The following is an 18,123-nucleotide window of genomic DNA, read 5'->3' on the forward strand; positions in this document are numbered from 1 at the left end:
CGAGCTGTCTAAGGTGCTGGATTTAGGCTCCAGTCTCTCTGGGAGTGTGGGTTTGAATCCCACCGCTGCCAAATGTTAGTGTTTTAAGACATGCAATACGATCAATAAAAGCTCTTTTTGTTAGTCTGTTGAGAGGCTGCGTGAGGTGTTTAGAAATAGACTTTCAAAAAGACAGGCTGTCAGCTTAACATCAAGGCAGAAAAAAATATTTTGTTTTCTCAACAGAAATTCTCTTTGGCACTTTCAGCTTTATGTAGGGAACAACATCTGCCGAGATCACTTTTAATATTGGCTGTGTTAGCGAGCTGCTTTTCCCTTTGAAACTTTTACTTCTTTATGCTGAATCACTGGCAGGGGTAAAGCTTATTAAATCTTTTCGCATAGCGCTCCATCAGAAATACGTTCTCCTTGGTCAAAACGGGCACAGAAAGTTTTATAAGGGCAGCCTGTTTTGCACCGTCTAAATAACGGACAGTATGCGAATAAGCTTTTTAATAACAGTATTTACAATATAACCCATGTTCAAAAATGCTTTTAGCTTCTTTTAGTCTAAGAAACAGGGGTGTTTTAGCGGATTGTGGTCTTCAATTAGTAAACGCTGAAGTGTTTCCCCGCTCGTGAGCAGATCTGGCTCCATTTAAACAGAATCCTGCTCAGCTTCTGCTTTCACTGCAACTTTTGAATTGAGCCCAAAGCGATAAGCAAGCTGGATTATCAAAGCTCATTAGGTACTAGAGATCACGGTATGTTATCAGGTAAATGCAGTCCCATGTATCCTCCGTAATTTCGAGTAAATACCAAAACACACCATCCGCGACCCACAACGGGAATAAGCAGGACTTGGTTGTTCAGAGCGTGAGGCAACTATCGCCAGGAGGGGGGTTTGATCCTCGCTCTTGCTACTATTTGAAATGCCATCATTAAAGACGCGTAATAGAGATTTTTGCAGATGTTTTTTTATGCTCCACTATACATTACAATAATGAAAACAAATCAATTAGAAATATGCAATACAACGTCGGTTCCCGAAAATAAAATCTGTTTTACACAGACGTCATTGCTTTTGAGATAAACCAGATTGTGAAGACAACTGCGCCCTAGCTCTGGAAAATATTACTCAAAGGTTGGAAAGTACAACACGTTTGTACGTTTGACGTTTACAACAGGTAACATGGCACTTCTCCAGCAAAGCAACTCAGGTTAGTGAACTACTAGTGTATTCAATACACCTCCATCCGTCCATCACTTATCAGGATGGTTGAGTGTTCTAAAGCACCATTCAAAGCCCTCTACAGGTAATGGGGACTCCCCTCCACCACCACAAGAGCACCATGATCAAATACTTGTGTTTTTCTAGCTCTCATGGGTATTCTTGTCTCCAGATCGAGGTGTGGGTTCAAATCCCACTCCTACCAGCTACTCTTTTTCCCTGTTACATTTTTCCCATCTTGATGTGCTCGCTGACAATGACAGGAGGAGGAAAACAGAGAAACCGCTTAGCAGGCACATGATGGACAGGAAGATTCATGAACTATTATCATGAAACTATTATCACAGTAACACAACAGTAAACATTAAACGCTCAGGTGTTTATAATTACTCGGGAGCAGATCACCCTCAATTTAGAAAAAACCTTTGCTCGTCCCTTGCTTTCACAGCGATATTTGAATCGAGCCCCATAGCGTTAAGAAAGCTAAATTACACAAAGCTCATATGACATTGGGAGTCACTGTACCCTATCACTTTCCGCTTGCACTGTCCTACTAAAAGATTAGAGGGATCAGAAAGGACACAAACAACAATGAATCGACGATTTTGAACTAAAAGGTTGCAAGCTCTACCGACTGCGCCTCTTGTTCCTCTATTACAACAGTAAAACTACTAGCGTTGATTCAACATAAAGTAAGCTGACCCTCTCCCCACGATGGCACGGTGGCCAAGTGGTAAGGCGTCAGTCTCGTAAACTGAAGATCGTGGGTCCGAACCCCGTCCGTGCCTCTTTCATTCACTGCCATGTTCCTTTATCTAAGTCTACAAGTAACATGGAAACGTCTCCTCTTGTTACTCTTTCTGTGGAAGTGCACAGTTTCCTGTTAAAGCCAAAACGTAAATCTAATATATTGTAACGCTTACGGCCGACAAGCACTGTGTGTAAGAGCCGGCGTACCAGAGCAGGTGACGTCACCGCCCTTCCCTGTGATAGCAGGACTACAGCTACTGGGCTGTAGAGAGATCTCTCTTTAGCTCACGGGTCTAGGTCGCTGCAGAGAGACGCGGAAGTCCCGGGTTCGAGCCCCGGACGGTGCAGGGGCCGACCAGATGCGGCAAGGGCGCCTGCCTGAGCCCCCGTAGCATTACAATATGAAATTTGTTAAGAACTTGATTGTCTATTCAAAGAGAAAAACGAGAAAACCTCTTTATCAGAAGTGGGATTGGAACAAAATCCCCAGGGGAAACTGCGACCTGAACGCAACGCCTTAGACCTCCAGCCAACTTGCCTCTGGCGTTTATATTGAATTATATGTTTTATTTCTTTTTACTCGTTGATAAGAAAAAAAGTGAAATCATGTAATTAGGGAAATTTCTTTTTTTTCATGTGGAAAACTAGCACAAGCAAATGTAAAGTTCAGAGCAGCACTCAATAAAAACGATCAGAAACCGAAAGCGCTACTTATGCGGATCAATACATTCCCATACCAGTTGTTCTGCAGAAGAAATAAGAAGAGCCAAACTCAAACTCAAAGGCATATTTCTAATTGGTTTATTTTCCTGATTGCAATGTATTGTGAAGCATAAAACCCAGCTGCATCAATCTCTATTACGCGTCATTTCTAAAGGTGTTTCAAATAGCAGCCAGTGCAGTATTAACGCTTTTGGAGCATGTATTACATTGTAAATAGTCTTGTTTAAATAAGTTTAAATTCGCACACTGTTATTTAGACAGCGCAAACCTGTCTGACCTCATACAACTTTCTGTGCCAGCTGAGTAGATCTTAAAGCAGCTGCAGCCAAAGTACCCGTAATGGCAACACAGTGCTTTCAGTTCGGCTTTTCTTATTTCTTCTGCAGAACCACCGGCATCGGAATATACTGATCCGCATAAGAAGCGCTTTCGGCTTCTGATGGTTTTTATTGAGCGCTGCTCTTAACTTTACATTTGCTCAGGCTAGTTTTCCCCATGAAAAAAATACATTTCCCAAATTACACGATTTCACTTTTTTTCCTATCAACAAGTAGAAATAAATAAAACATATAATGCAATATAAGAGCCACAGACAGGATGCCTGGTGGTCTAAGGCGTTGCATTGAGGTCGCAGTTTCCCCTGGAGACGTTTGTTCAAATCCTACTTCCGACAAAGAGCCTCTCTCATTAGAGTGGAAACGACAGAATCTCTAAGTGGAAAACATTTCCACAACATCTCGCATTTCACGTGTTTAATGTTAATTGTCTTAGTGTTTTTTTCGGTGAATGATGGCTCTCTTTTCTTGCAGGGTGACGGCAAACTTCTTCAGAGACGGAGTCTCCCACGCACGGCTTTTCTTTATCAGGACCGAAGGTAACAGAGACAGACTTCAAATTCAAATGAATTACTTCTTGAGCATTTATGACCGGTAAAAAGCTGAGAGCAGAAGAAAACGTCATTGGAAATGAAGAAATGTCTGCTGACAGTAATCAGAGCTCGCGCTCAACTGCGGACAACCCCTCCTTGTTAGTACAGTGTTGAGTACCCCTGCTTGTCGCGCGGAAGACCGGGGTAAGTTTCGGTGACAGGGTGCTGGTTTAATTTTTTAACAACCTGACTTCAGTTAAAAACTGTGTACTATTTACTAAGTTTCAGACTAGTTATTGCGGTAGAATATGGAGATCATATCTAGCTCTGAGCTCAACTGCAACAAGAAGTCGTGCTTAACAAAGTCAGAGCCCAGCTGAACGTGTGCTCAGTGTAATGCCCAGGACTCAGGAGCATTGTTGTGGTTCTAATTAGCACGAACTGCAGGGGCTCTGAATCAGAGCCTTTCAATTTATCTGTTCAGTAAATTAAAATGCAAGACACCTTAAAATGGGATTATTACTTTGTCTCTGTCCCGTTTGTATATAATCAAATGTTTAAAAGATACCAGTAAGGACACACAACTACTAATGGGATACTTATTGGAAATAATCCCAAAACAAGCACGTCTGGCAGCTGGTAAACCCCTGTAATAATATTTGCAGTGACAAAACACTTTGAAGATTTGCAATCTGTTTAAATATGGATTTACTAAATTTCAGTTCTCCGGCATAACTGAACTCTCACTGTTGCATACTAAAGGCTTTACATGCATTAGCTGTGATAATGCTTCTAATAAACACAGAATGAAACTTAGTTTTGTTCCTCATGGTGATCCTCTTGTAGATCCAAATGAAATGTTTAATATGATCCCCCAAGAAAAAAAAGGAGTCCATTTCCGAATAATTGATACCCCATCAAACATTTTTTAATATCCCTGCAAGTTTATACAGAGAATCCTGGTTCACAGCTTAAATTCAAGTAAATAAAAAGGAAACGAGTTGGAAACGATGTCAATCTGGGATTTAAATCACCTGGAACATTTCACTACATTGGGCAGTATGGGCCAAAGAGCAGTTACCAATATCCCTTTGATAGCTCAGTTGGTCGAGTGGAGGACTGTAGTGGGTAATAGCAGGGAATCCTTAGGTTGCTGGTTCAATTCCAGCTCAAAGGATGGCGCCTTTTGTGTACTTTGTTTAATCAAAGAGTTAAAATAGTGAATCTGTTTCATTCAGACGTTGACCAAAAGCTCAATAAATGACGAAGCAGAGGCTCCTGTTCTGAATTCACCTCATGTCTCATTGGAAAATACCCCAGACAGCGTGTAAAGCTCTTGTTGTGGCTGTTGTTTTATTATTAGATTAAAATGACGTATTGTGCACTAAATGTTGCAGAAACACAATCTGATATTTTAATAACTTTTATTTTAATAATTTGATAATTTGAGCATCCTGACTGGTTGCATCACTGCCTGGTATGGGAAGTACTCCGCCCGGGATCGCAAGGTATTGCAGAGGGTGGTGAAGTCAGCGCAGCTTCTCACCAGCTATGAGCTACCAAGCATCCAGGAGATCTGCTCAGCTAGATGTCTGAAGAAGGCCAGGTCCATTCTCAAGGACCCCAGTCATCCCAGTCACAAACTGTTTTCCCTCCTACCGTCCGGTTAACTGTACCAAAGCATTCGGTCCAAGTCCAACAGACTACGGAACAGCTTCTACCTCCAGGCAATAAGACTGCTAAATAGCCAACCTGTAGCTCCTATGCAAATCACCTGTAATGGCTACATGGACACACAATTCTCACTATATTCAGCATAACTGTATATATTGCACACACCATGGACACATAACAGCTCTACTCATATTGAGTTTTCTTCCATTTCAAAAATGTAACCTCAATTTTGTGATTTTTGTGTTCTTGTGAATTTTTGTGATTTTTGTGATTCTTGTAATTTTTTTGAGCTCGCAGAAAAATACATTTCATTGACAGCAACTACTGCTGAACACCATATTGTTGTGCATTTGATAAATACACTTTGATTTGATTTGATTTGATTACCCTTTTGCCCCTCGACCTTACACCTCGCTTTCTGTTTTGGATTGTACGTCTATCTCCGTATCTCCTGGTTTACGAACTACCTTTCGCCTTTTGACCACGATATGCCTGACGTTTCGGATTATACGCCTATTTCAGATATCTACCTGCTCCATCGTCTGCATAGGATCCGCATACCTTTTTCATTGGAGCTTCCTTTAAAAATCTTGTGGCTTCTTCCAAATAACGCAACAGTTTTTCTGTGCCTATTTGCTGTTTTGATTTGTGGAAAAGGTTGTCAATCAGTGAATGTTTGACCACTAGAAATTTAGAGTGGGTCTATAAAGCTGCTCAATAAATTGGGGCGATCTGAAACCAAACCAAAAGGAGCGCATCTTCCCAGATGCACTTCCTCAGAGCGCACCTAATCGCCCTTTTGCGTAAACGGAAGGGTTTATCCCCAAAAATTAAATGGCAAGCAGAGTGCCGAAAAAGCCAAAAGACGGCTGCTCAGGTACTTGAAGAAATATATTCGGGCGATTCATGGGAAGACTAAGATGTGCATCTTCTTTTTCTGAAGACGCCTTTGATGAAGGACTGGACCCACTGCTGGATTGTGAGTATTTTTGTTTTGTTTATACAATCCAGACCATTGCTATTATTAGTTATAAACCTCAATAACACCATTAGATCGAACGTTATCTGTATATATGGGAATGAGAAATTCTTATTGGTTATATGTTGTGAATATGAGTGGTCTTTTTGAGTCTTATTAGAAACAAAGAAATATTAGATTTGCAAATATTGTTTTCTGCAAAGAAAGTCTTTGCATGTTTTTGTTTTACTGCAAATATTGAAAGGTAATCCTTCTGAGTCTCATGGACAATGCAGACAAAACAAACGTTTGGCTATTATAGTTGTAGGGAAAACCGGTTCAGGGACGCCAAATATGTAATCATAGTGGCTCTCTGAAGGCACCAGTTCTGTAGGGTTTTGGGCATTTACTGAGACAATTATTAATTGTAGCAGTAAATCACAAAGTTGATTCTTTTGATGGCTTTAGAATCCAACCATGCGACATAACTCAAACAACGCGCACACACAGGTACTAATACACGAGAATACATTTATTAATACATAGAATATGCATGTAAACCTAACAGATCTTATCGAGAGGGTTATCAGAATACAAAAGGTATATATTCAATCAGTTACAAAGAGTTACACATCAAGAGGACATACGTTCAGTATATCATTCATTAAGACCGTTTCGTAAATGAACTTGGTTACAACGTCTACATTAGATACTCAAACAAGTACATAACTCTTAGGAATTAAATTGATATCAACTGGTTTGAATAACAATTGAATTCTCGAGCTGTAATGCATTGAAGTTGAATACTCATCCAATCTTTGGGGATTCAGATCTCCTGCGGGCACAAAGAAACAGTTGCAGGCTGTTGCTGTCCAATCCGCGCTCTCTGGCTCCGTGCCAGGCTGTGCTGTGCGGCTTGCGACGGTGCGCTGCTGATGCTCATTGTTGGCTTTAACTAGCAAAGTTTTTGCACAGGAGAAAAGATGACTGTGGGTCCCAGCAAGTCAGGAAGAGGACCGGTTCATTCCTGATGAAGAGCTAGTTCTGAATAGTGATTCAGCTTTCCACAGTTCCGACCTGTTCACGAGGCCTGCTGCTGGTTACTCTCTGGCAACCTCCACTCTAGACTCTTAGAACAAAGGAAAGTTCTGGCACTCGGACACACTGGCCGTTCCGTGGTTGTCCGGGCTGAGTCTCAGGATGGTCAGGAGGCGCGCTGCGAGAATGTCCTGCCCTTGGGAGCCTTCTGCTCCTGGGCCGTCCTGCCCTGGAATTCTCCTTTGAATTCCCTTTAGAACAGTCCACAGAATCCTCTCCAGAATCTTACTGAATCTTACTGACTCTCCCTGAATCTCTCAGGCTCTCTGTGTTGCCTGTTTTTACCTGGAGGAACTTCAGCTCATTGATTGGCTGAAAGTTCCATGGGCATCAGAGTCCCACGTGGGTTACTCGGCCCTACCAGTCCCTGATTGGTTGATCCAGCAAGGGCTGGAGAACTACTGTTCACCAAGTGGATGGACACACATGGGTGACCATGTGTAGTACCATCCACAAGGCATACAGTGGAGACAGTCCATCACAAGGTGAAAAAACTCGATGGGTCTTGGCAGGTTCAGGATGGTGTTGGGAATAGGAATGGCAAGGACTACAATCAGCACATGGGGGTGGATTTTTTGGATGCTCTTATAAAGGATTACAATTTGGCCCACAAAACTAGAACATGGTACAAAGAACTGTTCTTTCATTTCATTTATATTGTGGTGGTGAAAGACTCAATGTGAGGAGCAACAGGTAGTGGTTAAAGCCCAGGTTAAGGGGTGTTGGGGGTGAAAGCAGTGGATTGGGTCTGACTGAGCTCATTACTGACCTCACTGATGCAAACTCTATATGGGTTTGTGTACATGGGGTTGCCTTGGAGGCTACATGAGCTGAAGGAAAAGAACCCCTTTGTCATGTATCATGAAAACATCACCCACTGCATTTTAAAATAATTTGAACAAGAGCAATAGGGTACCGCTGGAGTTTATAGACTGACATAACTGCATGAGTAACTGGGAGAGGAGAGATGCAGTTCAGGAGGATTAGAGCTCTACAAGAACATATCCCCCACTCTCACAGCAGGGCCTGTTGTACCCAGTACAGTACTGCTGATCTAGAAGGCAGTTGATGAGCTTTTGAGCACCCAACTGAGAAACAGGTTCAGCCCTGGGAATAAGGGACAAAGAGGGAGATTCTTTATCCTGAAGTGGTAACTTGTTTTACAATAGCAGACAATATAAAGAAACACAAACCCCATCTTCTGGTTCTGCTGCTGCTCCACACAGGTTCCACTGGGAACAAGAGGGGCCAGGAGCTCATGAACAGTAATCAGGGTTGTTGCTAAAGGGTGGAGCTGGAGAGAGTTAGATGCAAAGTGTTCAAATATAACGCATTCCACATGCACCCTTATTCCCACATGCTCGCATTCCACTCATTCTCACATATCCAGGTGCACACTCTTTCACAAATGCCCACGCCGTAAGTGATTAGCCTATCACTTTTCCCTGCCTTCACTATTTCAGTTCTCCTCTTCCCCCTGTTCCTCACTCACTGTGGTAGTCTCCCTGAGCTCCTGTAGTGCGCATACTTCTCCAACTCCTTTCTTTTTTGGATTATTACTGACATTTACCTGTTTCGTGGTTTTTCACTCTCGCCTCTTGTTTTTGGATTTGTTTGCCTTATTCTACTGCCCTCTACCGTGTTTTGGACTTATTGCTTGTTTATTTGGTTAAGAATTTTTGCATTGCGTTTTTGGACTTTACTACTTTTTTTTACTCTTTCATTTCTGATACCAGACTTGTCAAGTACTGAAAGCTTGAACTTCAGAGGAGTGAAACACAGGGGAGAACCCACCTCTCAAGTCCCAAAGGCCTGCCACTATGTTTGCCCTGTGCAGAAGATAAAAAGCACAAGAAACAGAGAGCAGACCAGCTCCAGTGTGGTAAGCTCAGCACCTCAGTCTCAACTTCTAGTGGTCTCATGAATAAGATGCTGGCCTCGTACTGCTGTGTCTGACTGCCTGCTCATCTCTGAACCTGGCTATGTTGTACTCCTGTTTGAACAGGAGGTTACCTAGAGCTTTGAAACCTGTTCTCCCTCAGAAACTGTTCGCTGAGTGAGAGGAGAGGACAGACAGGCTAGATGGGCTAAACTTGCTTCTCTTACCTATCTGTTCAGCAGGTACCTGATCCAGCAATCTGCTGTGAGCTGGATTAGCTATTGGATATTATAATGAGACTCACACTGGCACTGACAGAGCAGTCTGCAACTCTCCAGACTGGACTGGTATCTTTAGAACATGTGGTCATACTGGTCATAATGTATTGACGGATTAATCAGAGATATGTATGTGATATAATTCAGGACTACGATGTCACAGGAAGACAAAGGAGAGAATGGAAGTACTGCAGGTTCCAGAAATGTTTGTCAGCTGGAATGAGTACAGAGATTGAGTACCAGAAACCGGGCACTCATTCTCACTACCACAGAACAGTCAGCTGGCTAACAGTGGACAGCAGGCGCTGACCTGGGAGTAATATCAGTGACCCTGCTTGCCTGAATGTTGTGTGAGGACAGACACTGCAGAGAGAGAGATTAATGAACAGGACTCTCTCCCACTCTTTCCTTTTCCAGGGCTCAAGGTGAAGGACAGCTGGGGGGGGGGGTCTTACAAGAATGTGCGTGCAGCTGAGACATCTGTGTCAAGGGCATCCCATGAACAATCTGACCCCTGAGACAACACCAGGCAGAGAGAGGAGCAGCTCAAACACTGCAGTGTATCTGATACACCATGAACAGGGGACAGTCTATGGAAAGTCACACAGGGTCCTGGCTCCGGGGTTGTGCTGGGTTGATAAGGGGTGCTGTAGGTCTGAAAACCTATTCAGTACCAGTATGGAGCAGCATACTGCAGCAGTGATGTTAATGATTAGCTCCCAGTAAGAACAGGGATGACTCCAGCCAGTGATGGTAATGTGAGGGTAGTTTATACTGGGACTGGGAGTGTGTGTCTCTCTACTATCTGATCATAAAGTTGGGCAGGTAAGACAAAGAAGTCATTTGGAGGAAGAGGTATCATTCAGTGGGAGAAGACAAAATATCTCCCAAGTGGAGGAACAGAAGTTGCAGTGGGGAGAAAGCCATTATTAACCTCTCTCACTCAGTGCAGTGTTAATGTACTGTAGTGTCCAGTCAGTCAGTGTGTGTATTCACTGTCTCACTGTGTTTTCTCATGAGACTGAGTGAGTGGGTGGGTGGAGCCTTGGAGTGTTTGAATCGTGTGGCAGTGTTTGTTCACTGGTTTGTGTTTTCTTTGTCATTTTTTGGGGGGGAGAAAAAGAAGGGTTTGGTAAAAAATTGGTTTATTTTCATTCCATAGGCAGCTCTGGGGGCTCTGATCCTCCAGACTTCTCATTTGAGAAGCTTGCGTGGCGCCATGGTGTTAAAATTTCCCCTGTGGAGTTCTGTCCACTGGAGAGGTGCATATGTACAGTTGGGGAGGTCGTGGGCTGCAAGATCAAGTCCGCTTCCTGCATGAGTGGAGGGATAGTTGTTTTCCTACAGTCTACTGATCTGGCAAACACCCCGGTGGAGAAGGGGGTTGTCTTGAACGGTACCTTCTCCCTGGTGCTGCCCTCTCCAACGTGCCTCTGTTTATATGGAACGAGCTGCTGGAGAGGAAGCTGTCCCGGTACAGATAGGTGGTCTCTCTGATGAGGAGGGTCCCTCTGGGCTGCAGGGCACCACAGCTAAAGCAAATCATGTCTTTCTGAAGACAAGTGTACGTGATCTTGGTGGAAAAAAACCCTGGAAGTGATCAATGTGGCGCTTAAATTTTGAATTGACAACTGTGATTATGTGGTATTCGCTACTTCGGAATCGATGAAGTGCTTCAGGTGCGGGAGCGAGGGGAACATGGTGAAGAACTGCCTGGAGATGGAGGATGAAACGAGCAGGTACCCTCAGTCCCAGGGTGCACTGGAGGTCAGGCAGGCAGAGGGGAGCGGAGCAGCGCAGGGAGGCAGCGGGGAGACAGCCCACAGGCGGTTTGCAGGAGAAGAGATTGCTGGAGGTGTCCCACACAGGAGAATAGGTAGGAGAGATTGGACTGCCACAGCTTAAATTCAAGGTAAACAAGACTAAGGAAACGAGTTGGAAACTTGATGTCGAAGTGGGATTTAAATCACCCATTTCACATTTTACTTCATTGGGCAGTATGTGCCAGAGAGCAATACCGTGGCATCTCTTCGATAGCTCAGTTGGTGGAGCGGAGGACTGTAGTGGAATCAGCAGGGAATCCTTAGGTCGCTGGTTCGATTCCGGCTCGAAGGAAGGTGCTTTTTGTGTAATTTAATCAAAGAGTTAAAAAAAGCTAATCTGTTTCATTCAGACATTGATCAAAAGCTCAATAAACGACGAAGCAAAGGCTCCTGTTCCGAATTCAGCCCACGTCTGATTGTCTTGTTTTGGCCAAGATCTGATCTTTGAATTAAGGGACTACACTGTCTGCTTTGTAATTCAAAAATACATACAAATGTCAAGTTTTTTGTAGATATAAAGGTGTTCTCTGTTTTCAAAGGATAGTTACTTAATTGGTATAATGATTTGGTATTGATTTGGTATCGTTGTATTATAAAGTTTGTGCTTACTGTGTTTTTATCGTATTGTGAACTTATTTTTTAAACAAATGCTTACAAAGGCAAACACGGCACACATCTGTTTATAGCAGCGGTGAATTGTACATTTTTATTAAGTACAAGCTACTGTGCACTTCTGGGAGTATAACAGGTTTGATATAAAGTGGCAAAAATCTAAAAGGGGAAAATACCCCAGATTGCATGTAAAGCCCTCGTTGTGACTGTTTTAGATAAAAATGGCGTACTATGCACGAAATGTTGCAGAAACACAATCCGATATTTTGATAATTATTATTTTGATAATTTGATCAAATTGAGGCCAAGGATCCAAATCTTCAGTTCTGATTTTTTAAAGTGATATCTTTCCTTTCTGTCGTGGAAGTCACACGATGTGAGCAATTTTTTTTACGTTGCGATCCAAAGAGGCTCAGACGCACAGTCTAACAGTAACCAAACCAGAATGGATTCTGCTGGGAGCCGGGCTGAGCTCATTCTCACTCCCTGTGCTGAAAACAGAATTATTTCTTCCCCGAACATCGTCTACAGATCACTTGGGCGCTTTTAACCTTCTCGCAGCTACGGGCGAGACTGACGCTCACGATATGAAGGCACCCGGTGGTACACCTTCTCTAACTCTCACAATCGTAACAGACTTCGCTTTTTAAAAAAAAAGTAGATATAGCCCTGAGAAAAGCATTAGCTTTATCAGTTTTTACATTTATCTATTTTGAATCAAAGTTTGACTTTTTTATTGCATTTTACATTATAGTAATAATCATCATCATCATGATGATTGCATACACTTATATAGCGCTGTTCTGGATACACCACTCAATGCGCTTCACAGGTAACGGGGACTCCCCTCCACCGCCACCATTCTCCTGAATGATCACAGAGAGTCAGGACCTCGGTTTTACGTCTCAGCCGAAGAACGGCACCTGTTTACAGTTTAGTGTCCCCGTCATTGTACTGGGGTATCAGGATCCGCATGGACCGCAGGGTGTGCGCCCAGTGACAAAAAACTAGATGTGTGTCGGGCTCGGCTGCATCAGGACAATGACGTCACGGGGACAAAGTAGAGGAAATCAAAACGGTTCTATAAAAGACCTGTCAGCTGTTGGTTTGCAGTCTGGGCTCTAAATCCTCCGATCCAATTTTAAATCTCTCTAATACCTGAGATGCGGCATCTTCTGAGAATTTATTCGCATACTTATTATGTGTAAGTGTATAGATGAAACCTTTCATATATTATTCAGTTTTAATCAAAATGCTTTACTAATACAAGAGAGAAGTATAGTATGAAGGATGTGACAAATTTAAGATTTCTTGGAACAAAACGGTTTTTATTTGCATTCGAAATGAAGCGGAATTTTAGCACGACACACAAACCCTTTGTCTTTTTTAGAGAGTGATTTTTAAACAGACAAAAATGTAGAAAACGTGTTTTTTTTAGCACTTCAATAGCAGGGTCAGTGGCGTAATGAATAACGCGCCGGGCCTCGCGTCAGAAGATTATAGGTTGGCCTGCCGTCTGGCTTGTTGCGTTTATACCACTTACATTCTTTTATATAAATGAACTGCACCTGAAAGCTATAGAAAACACTTTGGGTAAGTTGTCTGCAGCCTCATGCGAATTTCGACAACTTACCCAAAACACTGTACTGTCTGGAGGTCAGCTCCAGCTCTGAACTCAATTGCAATGAAAAACCATGTGTAACAAAACTGGAGAACAGCTGAACTTGTGCTCAGTTCGGTGATGAGGGTTCAGAACTGTCCTTGTTGTAATTAGCATGAACTGCACAGGCTCTGAATCAGACCATGTCAATTAGTCTGATCAGTGTAGGACACGTTAATGTAGAATTATTAATAGGTTTATTAGTTAGTTCAGGTTTACCCACCTGAACTAATGTAGAATTATTACTTGGTCTGTCTCTTGTTTGTATAAAAATGAATGTCTCTGACAACTTAATGTTAGTTTTACGATGTAGGTCAGGCATTGACATATGCATGAGTGTACAAAATGACTCCTGATTCAACTCATGTTCTATAGGAGATTGGCGATTCCTCCTGTTTCTCGTACAACCATATCAGAACAGAAGCCCGTGTCACCCAGCTGTGATTCAAGATCGACTCGCATCTTTATCCCTTTTTTGTTCGTGATCATTATTTTCTTTAGTTATGATCAATATTGAACTTTTTCTAAATGAAATGACAATAATCAAACATGCAGGCAGATTTTTGAAAAGTATTCGGAATTGACAGGGTGCTCCTTTGGAACAGTCGTCAGAAAATGTGAGAAACTGAAAGTTATGTAAGCTCTCACACAAAGCATTGAAGATTGGAATCTGAGTGTAAAAAAGCTACCCGTCTTCCAGTGATAGGCAGGGATACACACCATGACTCGAATAGACTCAGTGAACTTTAACACCTATGATATTACGAGTGCTTTGCACATGTCGAACTTCAAGAAGGAACTACTACAACAGTTGTGGACATAATTCAATACCACCGGCAAAGTCCAATGCCGGCAACTTCTGAGAAAATAATGTTCACTCATGGAATTTGGTCTTTGAATGGCTGGCGGGAAAATTCATTTATACTCCTGTTGCACCCTCAGCTGAAACATGTTAAAATAACAACGCAGATTTGTTGGAGAACCTGACAAGAATTATTGGGTTAGCACTGAATATATTCTTGTATATTTACTTTAATTTTAATATAAATATAAACATGCATGCTGTATAATCTATTGTAATTTTAAAATATGTTAGTTGAGGATGCGAGGGGGGCTATTATACCCTGTGAAACACGCAAGGAACTGTAAAAAAGGCTGGTATTTGAATAAAATTGGCGATCACAAGAAAACCACAAGTTATGTGGTATTATCATCAATATCCTTCAAAATCGACGTTCAAATGAAGGATTTGAAGAAACTTTGAAAAAAGCAACAGTAATAGCAGAGGATTTTGATTTTTGCTCTTCAAGTCAGTAGATCGCCATAGAGTTGCACCCCTACAAACAGCACAAAGGATGAATCCCACCTCCTTCGTTATTGCTATATTTGTGCCGGTGAAAGTAGCGTTTGTGCTATAGAAAGCATCTCGGAAGATGAAGGTGCAGTCACTTCCACATGTCATGATATCATTAGATCCGACGACAAGAGCTGAAGCCCCCTGCCATTTTCCAAGCCAGCAATGTGAGGAAGATGAACACGGAGGAAGGTAGTGTGGCCGAGTGGTCTAAGGCGCTGGATTTTAGGCTCCAGTCTCTCTGGGGGCGTGGGTTCGAATCCCACCGCTGCCAAATGTTAATGTTTTAAGACCTGCAATACGATCAGTAAAAGCGCTTTTTGTTAGGCTGCGGGAGGTGTTTAGAGATAGACTTTCTAAAAGACAGGCTGTCAGCTTAACATCAAGGCAGAAAAAATATTTTGTTTTCTCAACAGAAATTCTCTTTGGCACGTTCAGCTTTATAGGGAACAACGTCTGCCGAGATCACTTTTGAGGCAGTGCACATGATAGTGTACCGGCAAGTACATTTACGGTAATATTGGCTGTGGTGGTGAGCTGCTTTTGTCTGTGAAACTTTTAATTCTTCACGCCGAATCGTTGGCAGGGGTAAAGCTTATTAAATCTTTGAACATAGCGCTCCATCAGAAATACTTTGTTCGTGATCAAAAGAGATCAGAGGATTAAATTCATGAATTCACATAGCATACCTTACAGGAAAGATTTAAAAGGGGAATTGATTGTGCTTCCTGATGTTGTTCCTGTGGTTTCTTTGGATACAAAGGTGAATGTTCTTTGACGTTCTGCTAGAGTATCCACTGGGTGGGCTTTATCAATTAGCTCGGATAGGTCATCTGTGCTCCGTCTCCGGAAAATAATCAGCACTGTCGTTTTTTCCTGTGCTGTCTTTTAAAACATATAAGATCACGAGTTTACAGATTTCTCCAAGTAACAACTATACATTTAACCCAGCGGTTAGCATTCCTTCAATCCAATAGTTTTACTCCGGGTAAAAAACAGCGAAATATGTAGAGAGATGATATTCAAATATTTCAACATTCTTATTGGATTACCTGTATGGATATATCGCTCAGAATTCCTAATATGATTTTGAGTTCAGTTTTGCTTTACTACTTTCAGAGTCTTTTATTGACCTTGCTGAAGCAGAGAAGTGACACAATCACAAATGCGACCTACCTGTGCTGCTGTTTTTGGCTAATAATAGTTAAAAAAAACAGCTCCTTGCATTAAGAGCAAGAGCAACCAACACGCTCGCTGGTTGTGTTTGGTATTTTCCGGGGTGCTCTTCCTCAGCTGCAAAGTTATTTGGCGAGCAAAGACCTCTGAGAAGGAGTCTGAATCCGTCAACAACACAGGAATTCTAAGATCGCACTGCCGTCTTGTGTACAGAGATCTGCCTTTTCCTTATAGAGTGTTTTGGTGTTTAAGAACACGTATCCTACCTTGAATGCTAGTTTCAAAAGATACGTTACCGGATCACAGATTTTCTTGAAAGGATTTGGGAATGCACTTACCGGGATTCAAACCCGGTTCAATTATTTAGAAGGCACCTATACCACCAACGCACTTCTGAGAAACACCGGCACATTTCCGCAATCCTCCCTCTCACCTACAAAGTTATGAAGAGACAGACGTCCAATGAAAACTAATTTGATTCACTCAAGGCTTCGCTCTTTTGTTGTGATGTCATTTTAATTAATGTAGCTGTGATAAGGTGTCGTTTCTGTCTCTTAAAGTTTAAGTCTGCTCCTTTCTTCCTGGTTTAGAAATAATGTTCCATGATTGTTTACAAACACCACTATCAATTATTTGTCCAGCTCTAACGCCTGTGTGCGTTGACAAGGCATCTCAAAAGGACATATTAAATAACATGATCCTTCCTGTTACCATTCCTGTGGTTGGAGTGTTGTTTTGCCCTTTTTCGTTCTTCTACAATATTTGCAGACAGGACTTTATCACTCAAGTTGTACAAAACAAGTCGGTCCATGAGAATCATCAGTACTGCTGTTGTTCTATGCGTAGTTTAATCAAGGCAGTCGAGTGAGGAGGTAAAAAAGCACTCCCCGTCGATAAATCAATCATCGTCGCCCGTGTGACTGGATATAAAAATAACGGATTCATTTTAACCAATCTCTGGAAGCTTCAATGCTGTTATTTTTCTTTCATTATTTCTTAATTCCAATGAATTTACTCTGTAGTAGAGGAAACACAAAAGTGGGAAACTGCAGGCATCCTTCGTTAGTGGTGGATTGTGTTCAGAGAGCATCAGCACATCTCAGTTCCGTTAATAAGTCTGTTGGGGATATACCTCAGTGGTAGAGCGCATGCTTTGCATGTATGAGATCCCGGCATCTCCAGGTGCTTTATATTTCTGTGCTCGCATTGCAATCTTCTGTTGAATGTGAACTCGTTGCTCATGTTCATAGAGAGCCAAGTTCACACAATTAAACTCTGGCAAACTCGAAGTGCTACGGTGTTGCTCTGCTGTTTTAAATGTACCTCTAAAGCATTTAGTTCTGTTAACTACCAAATGATTTGAACTAATTTTATGTCATATTCAGGAAATCCAGAGGTCTTCAGACGTGTCGTGGCTGTTGAAGAAAACACCTTTTGAATCTCACCCGGGATTTCTTGAGAGATCATTCAGTAAGCGAGTCCTCCTTCTGCACTCCGCACTGAGCTGAAAGCTGCACGAATTCCATTGTACAACCGAGAAAAAAACAACGACATTTGATGATTACAAGAAATTCAAGAAACACAACAGTCCGAACACAGGTTTGAACCCCGAACGCTTAATTTAAAAGACAAAGCGAAGGATACGACCTGTAAACTCTTTTACAGTTTATGATATAAAAAAATCTTCCTTTCAGAATAATTTCCTGCTGCTGATAGACTATTTATTGAATTTTAACAAAATGTTTTTTTAATTTTTAACAAAAAAGTGTGCACACTTATAGAACCAAGGCATTGAAAGTTTTTTTAATTGTTGTTCCAAAAAATGTTCCATTTGTTTTCATTCTTAATCTTGTTGATTAAAAGATTAAATGCAAAAAAATCTGAATGTGAAAAAAGGTCAAAATGCTATTGAAAAAATCAGTAATGTGAGGAAAGATGAATTGTGGGAGCCCCTTACCTCCCCATGTCATGCTGTATTTCTCACTCATTCTACTGGGAGTGGTGCCGTCGCTTCTGGATAAAGTCTGTCAGTAGACATTCCAGACGGGTCAGGTACTGTA

General features: G+C 42.0%; 3 non-coding genes and 1 pseudogene across 3 annotated transcripts; 3 read left to right on the top strand and 1 right to left on the bottom strand.

The window, feature by feature from the left end:
* LOC138242338 (zinc finger protein 850-like) overlaps positions 1-18,123 on the bottom strand; it is a 1,462,105-nt pseudogene that overhangs the window by 1,121,274 nt on the left and 322,708 nt on the right.
* trnat-cgu (transfer RNA threonine (anticodon CGU)) lies at positions 1,927-1,998 on the top strand. Its single transcript has one exon. It is a non-coding gene; the product is annotated as a tRNA-Thr (tRNA).
* On the top strand, positions 4,640-4,728 carry trnay-gua (transfer RNA tyrosine (anticodon GUA)). Its single transcript is given in 2 exon segments — positions 4,640-4,676; positions 4,693-4,728. It is a non-coding gene; the product is annotated as a tRNA-Tyr (tRNA).
* trnay-gua (transfer RNA tyrosine (anticodon GUA)) lies at positions 11,466-11,554 on the top strand. Its single transcript is given in 2 exon segments — positions 11,466-11,502; positions 11,518-11,554. It is a non-coding gene; the product is annotated as a tRNA-Tyr (tRNA).

This window comes from Lepisosteus oculatus, chromosome 14, assembly GCF_040954835.1.
Source record: "Lepisosteus oculatus isolate fLepOcu1 chromosome 14, fLepOcu1.hap2, whole genome shotgun sequence".
Taxonomy (NCBI): domain Eukaryota; kingdom Metazoa; phylum Chordata; class Actinopteri; order Semionotiformes; family Lepisosteidae; genus Lepisosteus; species Lepisosteus oculatus.